The sequence below is a fragment of the Pteropus alecto genome, unplaced genomic scaffold, assembly GCF_000325575.1.
Source record: "Pteropus alecto unplaced genomic scaffold, ASM32557v1 scaffold164, whole genome shotgun sequence".
In the NCBI taxonomy this organism is placed as follows: Eukaryota; Metazoa; Chordata; class Mammalia; order Chiroptera; family Pteropodidae; genus Pteropus; species Pteropus alecto.
In genome coordinates this window covers 14107110-14115227 of record NW_006439568.1, presented here as the reverse complement: position 1 = coordinate 14115227, position 8118 = coordinate 14107110, and positions in this window count along the sequence as shown.

Genomic DNA, 8118 nt, shown 5'->3' with positions numbered 1-8118 from the left:
ATAAAAGGTTCAGGAAAGCAAAGTATTCCTTTTTATACCTAGACTCTTCCTGTGTCCCTTTTTAGCTCAATTTCTAGAAGTGCTGTCTATAAGTCACCATGTCTATGTCTTTATCCTCCATTTGTTTTCTAACTTACTCCAGTATCGTCCCTACTCATCACACCAATAAACTTGATCTATGACACTTGTAGCTCGCATGTGTCCAAATCTAATGGGACAGTTTCTGGCCCTGCTGCATTCTCTTACTTAACAGCATTTAACACAGCTGAGTTCATCCTCCTTCTAGAAATAGCCCTTGTTTTGGCTTCCTTGTCCTCAAAATTTCCCCTCTTTTCAGTGGTCACTCCCTTTTCTGCCTTTTTGCAAAATTTGTGTGTATGTGTGTGTGTTTGCTACTGGACTAGTAATAACTGAAATGTCCCAAGGTCTCTAGGGGCATATTTACAAATGGTGTTCATCTTCAGGCCAGATCTCTCTTCTGTGCTCCAAATTCATATAAATGTCATCTCTTCAGAAAGATTTTTACTTACGACCAATCTGAATATCTTCCTCAGTCTTTCTACTCTATCATTCAATATTTTATTTCATTGTTTTCAATATCATTTAACATAATATAAAGATGACCTTTTTGTTTGTTTGTTTCTTGTAATTTCTGTCTCTCCTTCTTGACATCCCACTATCATTCCCCCACTGAAATGCTACAGCTTTGTCTATCTTCTTCGCAACTGAACCCTTAGGGGTAGTACAATATAAAGAACCTAATGGATATTTAACAACTGAATATACAAGTCTGGTTGAATTAATATATACATTTATTTGTTAGTTAAGAAAATATTTAATATCTGTGAAGAAAAGCAATTACAGATTGAGACTGAGTCCTTTATCTACCATGTTCTAATTTTCCAGAATTGACAGCTTTCTAATTAATACAGTAGTATATTCATCATATCATAGCTCTTAGTATAAAAAAAATTATTTCCAGTTTCTGGACTATATCTCTTACTGTGAATTTTGTTGACTATTCTCAGTAAAAATAAAGAAGTGTTTGCCATAATTAACATAAAAGGAATTTAGATTTGGAATCAGATACACTTAGATTTATTTTCTGCTTAATGAGTAGATTTAGAAATCTTTAACTTTATAAAGTTAACTTAAACTCTCATCATTGATTCTTTTCATTTGTAATGCATAAGCACATGTAATTATCATATACAAGTGCTATAATTAAAATATGCATATGATTCTATAGGAACCCTGTAGTGAGTGAACCACTCTAGCCTGATGGAATAAAGTAGGCTTCATAGAATAGGTTATTTTTGAGCAGGCTTTTAAAGTTTGAGTGTAAATTCAGAAGGAATTTAAAAGAATTAAGAATGCAGGAAAATGACATAACGTATCCTAACATAAAGTGCCTAAAAACTTGAAGCGTTGTTCCCGGAACAGCGGATTTTCCTCTACAGCTAGAACACAGATCTTATACAGTAAGAGATTGGAGTAACATAATTTGTTATTCCAAGATTTTAGATTTATTAGTGAATAAATAAAGGAAAACAATATTAAACACCTGTCATCATCTCTCAGTCACCATCATTTTCTCTTAGTTGGTTGCAAGATCACTTATTCAGATTGAAGGACACTGAATGATAGAAATAACTTAAATCACTGGATATTTAAACAATTACAATAGTCAATTAGTACAATATGGACATTAATTAGTTGAAACTCACTACCATATTCATTAATCTTGTTGCTCCTATTACCACAGGCATAAGTGCTGATGTTCCATAACTTGAATAATTTATTTGCTTAAGATCTAAATTGATGACTGTGACTAGTTTCCATTCATCAATTCCCATTTTCATTATGTTTGAATTTCAGATAAATTTGATTCAAGATCAGTAGCCTATGGCAATTTCATGAGACGAAGGAAGATGAAAACAGAAAGATGAAAAATTGAACTGACAATGCTGTGTGGAAAGTTTGTGATGTACAGTCACTAGACCCTCTGTTGAATTTCATATAGCTCACAGAAGAGGTGTACAACAGAAGATAAGCAACATTGATTCAGTGTTGATTATTTAACTTGCACTTTATAATGTAAAAGCCTATATTAAGTGACTTCATTTCAGAATAATTTTAGTATATGTAAAACAATTTTTTATTAAAGATGACATTCAATACAAATGTACGACATTCCTAAACCATTAGGTCATAATGAAAAGTTACATCCGGAAAGGACAATTATTAGAATTCATAAAATGTCAGTACCAAGAAAACATAAATTTAGTTAGGAAAGTTGTTTTGTTCGTTTGCGCGCGCTCGCGCATGTGTGTGTGTGTGTGTGTGTGTGTGTGTGTGTGTCACCATTTAAAGAAGTTTTAAAGATAAATATATACACAAGTAAATGTAATCTAATAATTTATTTGCCTACTCTAACCAATAATTAAGGAGTGCTTAGGGCATGAGATATATTTGAGACTTAGAGTCAGTGGTGAACAAAACTGACACTGCCCTTGCTTCATTGAACTTACTATCCCATAAGAGTTATAGAAAATAAAACTGTCAATTATGGCCAAGTGGGATAAGTAGAGAGGATTTTATGGGGTGCTAGAAGAGCAGGGCTGGGTCAACTACCCATGACTCCAGTGGTAGGAGGAGGGTAAAGGGCATTCCCTAATCAAAACGATTTCTAAATTGAGACTTGAATAGGAGTAAATATCAACCAGACAAAGTAGGAGGATCAAGTGTTTCAGGCAAAGAGAAGAAATTGCAGGGCCAAAAGCCAGGGTAAAAGAAAGTTTGGCCTAGTGGGAAAAAATTGAGCCATAACTTTCTCTCTAAAGGGTAGAAGGAGACAATAAGGCAATAAAAGGCTGGAGAAAAAAATTGAACCAAATTATGAGGACATTATAAGCTACATTTAACATTCTTTAACTAGAGATCATATCCACTGAAGTGTAGAAAGCTGAGACAGGAATATTTTATTATTTGCCTGCAGTTTATAAAAGTAATAGAAGGTAGTCTACTCTGATGGCAAGGAAATTTTAAAAATGATGAAAATTGGAAAGATAATAGTTATCTAACTTTGAGAAGAGGAAGAAAGGTGTAGAAAACTGAATAAATTAGAATTAGACAAGATACGCATTAGAATAGACAAGATATGGCGATATAGTAGACATATATAGGGTTAAGAGTCTATAAGGCAGGGGATGGGAAGAATGTATCTATTCTTAACTAAGTTTCCTAGTTAAGACAACTATAGAGATTGTTCTACTAATAATGAACTCTGGAGAACAAATGAATTTGGGCAGGCAAGATTCATTAATTGATTTTTATTTATATTTTAAGAGGGTCTGTTGTGTAGATGTTCTTTCTGGGGCCTAATTTCTGGTTTATTATCCAGGATTGTCATTTATTAGCTGTGGATTTTGGGTGTTCTACTTAACCTGTCTGTGCCTTGTTGTAAAGTAGGGATATTGATAGTTATAAATCACAAGGTACTGTGATTGTTAAAGGAGCTAAAAAAGCATTTAGATTAGTGTCAGTACATAGTAAGCACTCGATGAATTTAAAATATTGTAACATTTTAAGTTTCTACAAAATATGCAAGAGGACATTATCAGAAGGAGAATGAACACATTTTAAGTAGACAGCGTTTAGCTTGGAAATATAGAATCAGGGATTGTCAGAACATAGTTATTATTTGATATCATCGAAGAGCAAAAGAATACATAAAGTAATAAAAAAAAGTGTGTAGAATAGCACTTTGAGAAGCACTAAATATGAAAAGGCAGAAGAGAAATAAATATCTGCCAGAATATTGAAAATGAACAATTAGAGATTTCAGAGAAAAAAGTATGGGATAATCAAATAAAATGACTGAATATGTCAAGAAAGATATATTTTAAAGGTAAAATCCTTGATTTGCTGAATGAGGATAGATTAGAAATAAAAGGATTCAAGGTAGACTTCAAGACATTACACAACCTAGTAAATGGTTGTGTTAATTTTTAAGGTTTGATAAGAGATGAGGCTTGAAGGAAGCAAAAGTAGGCCTCAAAGAAAACTCCTCAAAGTAAATGGTTGTGTTAATTTTTAAGGTTTGATAAGAGATGAGGCTTGAAGGAAGCAAAAGTAGGCCTCAACGAAAACTCCTAGGAGTGAGTGTAGATACAGGAGAGAAGAGTTCCATGAAGGAAGCAAAAGTAGGCCTCAAAGAAAACTCCTGAGTGTAGATACAGGAGAGAAGAGTTCCGAGGGCTGGACCACTTCAATATTTAAACATAGAGAAAAGGAGTGCCAATATTTTTTATGTTGATTTTATATCCTGTAACTTTACCGAATTTGTTTATTAGTTCTAGCAGGTCTGTCTTTGTTGTTGAATCTTTTGGTTTTCTACATATATACTCATGTCATTTGCAAACAGATAATTTTACTTCATTCTTAAACATACGTAATTTTGTCAATTATAACTCAATAAAGATGCTTTAAAAATAGAGAAAAGAAGTAGGATACAAGCAAGGCAAATGCAAATTAGAATGAGGAAGTCGGAAAATTCAGAGAACGTGGTATCACAGAAGCTAAATGAAATATGAGGAAGAGCTAAATAGTGTAAAATGATGATGAAGACAAAGACTCTGGCAGAGACCACTAGGGTCAGACGGAACCAGTCAGGACCAGAGCGAAGCTAAGGTGGATCCACTCCATGTTCACAGTTCTCAAAGAGAGCCTTCTGCCTTCTTTGCGCTCTTTTCTGCTTCCGACCCAGGATAACATAGTTTGGAGAAGAGCAATGTAGAAGATGGACTGAAAACAAGCCAGGTCTCATTTCCCAAGCCCCTACTCCACCATACCCATATACACCCTTCCTCTTCACATGTGCCCTCCTTTAAGCAGCTTAAGCCTTCACTTAAGGGAGGGAAAAGATCTAGCTCTAAAACAAGTTGAAAACTCAAATTTGAAAATAAACCAGAATATGTCTTTATACAAGATTGTTCTAACAGCCAAAAGTTATAAGAAATGAATAGAGCTGTACCAAAATATGATTTAAAAACTTGCTATATGTTTCAATAGTGAATAGATGACAGCAGTGTTTGGGAATTAAATAAAACCAGTTTTCTTGACTTCATGGAGCTTATCGTTTACCCTTTAAAATATATTTTAATTTTTATTTTCCTCTTTGTAATAAAAATATATTGCTACCTCATTTAATTTAAGATCTTTCATCTTTAGGGATAACATTTTTAGATTTGGTAGATTAATTCAATGAAAATGAGAGAAAGAAATAAATAGAAATACAATTATAATCTATATTATCGTATTTGTTTAATTAGAGGATATGCTAATATCTGAAACTTAAAGCAGATTTTTTTTATGCTATTTTCACTAAAGTAAAAACATTTAGTAATTTAGCTTATACATTCTAATAAATATGAACTACATGGGTAAGACTAGCTATAAACTACTATGTGTATGGATACATGGGTATATATATAAATGAGTTACCCAAAATGATAAAATCCTATTGGTTAAAACTAAAAACCAAACAAAAACTAAAATACAAGAGGTCATGAATCCTAACATAACGTTTTCTGACACAAAAATGTTAGTTCTTGATCAGAAAACATCATAATGTGAATATGATTGGTGGCAAACTATCCAGGCCATATATACTTGTTGTTATATGTAGTTTAATCACTTCAAATCACACCTTCTTTGTTTATAAAATAAGATGATGCTAGATTATGTCATAATTTGGGCATTATATATATCAAAAGAAAGCCAATTTAAGCCATAAAATACATCAAGTGTCTTGACTATAAGTGAGTAATGAGCATGGCACAGCATGTGTACTGATTTATCTACTGATCATCATTTCAAATATATCTGTTTAAATATACCTAGAAACTAAACAATGACAACTATGAAATAGATTTTCATTTAGATTGTTAAAGGTTCAAGTACTTTCATTTTTCTCTATACTCAACACTCAGATTCTTCTACAGCACTCAAAATTTAAATTCTTCACTATTCTCCAAACAAAGTAAGCTAAGGATCATGATCGACTTAGTCTCATCAAAAGTTTTGAAATATATTTCCTACCTAAGGTCAATATATTTTTCAAATAAATTTTCTCATTTGATAAGAAAATTGATACCATTCCCATGCTTTATTTTACAACTTATCATCTACTTTTATTTTCAACATTTTTTTGAAGTTTTCAGAAATAAAACGATAAAAGTTTTGTGTTACTACTCTTCTGAAAAACTTTGTTGACTAAGATGTTAATCTCATGCAGGGTTCTTTTTGAGTGGTCAGATGTAGGCCTATTTTCTGTGAATTGAATTTAGTTTGTCAACACAATATTGTTGATCATGCAGTTTCCTCAATCAGACATGCTGTGTCTCTCTGTCCCACTGTTTTTCACTCACTTGTTGTACATACTTAAGTAATTATTAATCAAAACACAGCTCTTTCTTTTCATAACAAATAAGAAATGAGTCTAGGTGGCTGTGATTTCTCTCCAATTAGGATGGGAGAAAATGAGTATGTACCACAACTGTAATATAATGTATACTTTGTTACCACAGCAGTTTCCCTTATAAAATAAAATATATTACTGATTTAGGTACCATAAATTTGTTCAAGCATTCTATTTCTGTATGTTTATGATAAAAGGCACTTACGGTATATGAGAATAAACCCATGGAAATACATTATTAAACACATTTTATTCTATATACCTTTATTAATTTAGTATATTTCTATTCTATAGCTATTACATTAGATGATATTAATATAAAGATGATTATATATGTAAGTTATTTAACTTTTCTTTTTACCAATAACTAAATTTATCTTTTAAAATATTGTATAAAAATTTATGGTAGTATATTTACTTATCATCTTTAATCCACTGTTATTAATCCACTTATTATACTAAAAAAAGTTTAGTTTGATTCAAAATCTCAGAAATCTCAATCGTTCCCCCTCCAACCTATCAATTCCAAATTAATTTGCACCAAGTAGGAGCAATATCTACCCTGTTACACAAGCCAGAGTCTCTTTTCTTCCCAGCTTTCAAAACAAATCTATATTTAAATTTATTTGATTTTACCTCATGAATATTCTTTGAACATATTCATTCTTCTCCAGCTCTACAATCAAGTTCAAGTTTCTGTCTGTTGACTAAAACATACATCCTCTCAGTTGATCTGTATCTGTTCTTACCCCTTCCCAAACTGGTTCTTCCACTGCAGCTAAAGTTATCTCTTTGAAATGCAGATGTAATCATGCTAGTCTCAATACTTTTAGCCTATAAAGATCTTTATCTCTACTGGCTTCCATGACTCTGCAAGGCTGGGTCCCTTACTCTCTGGGATCTAGCAGCACTATCTCTCAGTTTCTTAAATCTACCAAGCTCCTCCCTATCAAACACCTTTGCCCTCTGCCTAGTGTGCTCTTCACACTACTCATGTTTCTTCTCCCTTCCCAAACACACTACAAAATAATATTCTCCATCCATCTCACTATTTTTTTGCTTTCTCTCCCTTTGTTATTTCACCAGAAAGTGTAATGTAATTGTCCTTACTTAATAACCATTTATAACAAATGGTAAATATACATGAAATCTCTGATTAATGTCTTCTGTCATCATCCCTATTGAACTTTAAGCTTCAGTGGGACATGAAGATGTCTATATCGCAATCAATGGGAAGTTTTGTGACATATTAAACATTGCTGGAAACCCTGGTCATGTGGAAATGGAATCAAAACAGCAATGGAAAAGGAATTTATTTTTGTTCACTTTGTAATCATTAGATTATTTTATGATTTTAAATGCATCTAAATTATACTATTTCAAACACTACTTCCTTGAAGTAAAAATTTCCCCTGAGTTTCTTGCAAATAATCACTATAAATTCCAAAAGAAAATGTTTATTCACTTGGGAGTGTGCAACATTTATAAATCAACCACTTAAAGTCACTTATATGTGGCTATTCAGCTACATTTCTAATAACAGTGACATTATTTTCATTTTAGAATGAATATGCTGTTTATTATTACTTCCATAAAATTGTAATAGAAATGATAATATTAGATGTATTGAAGTTTCA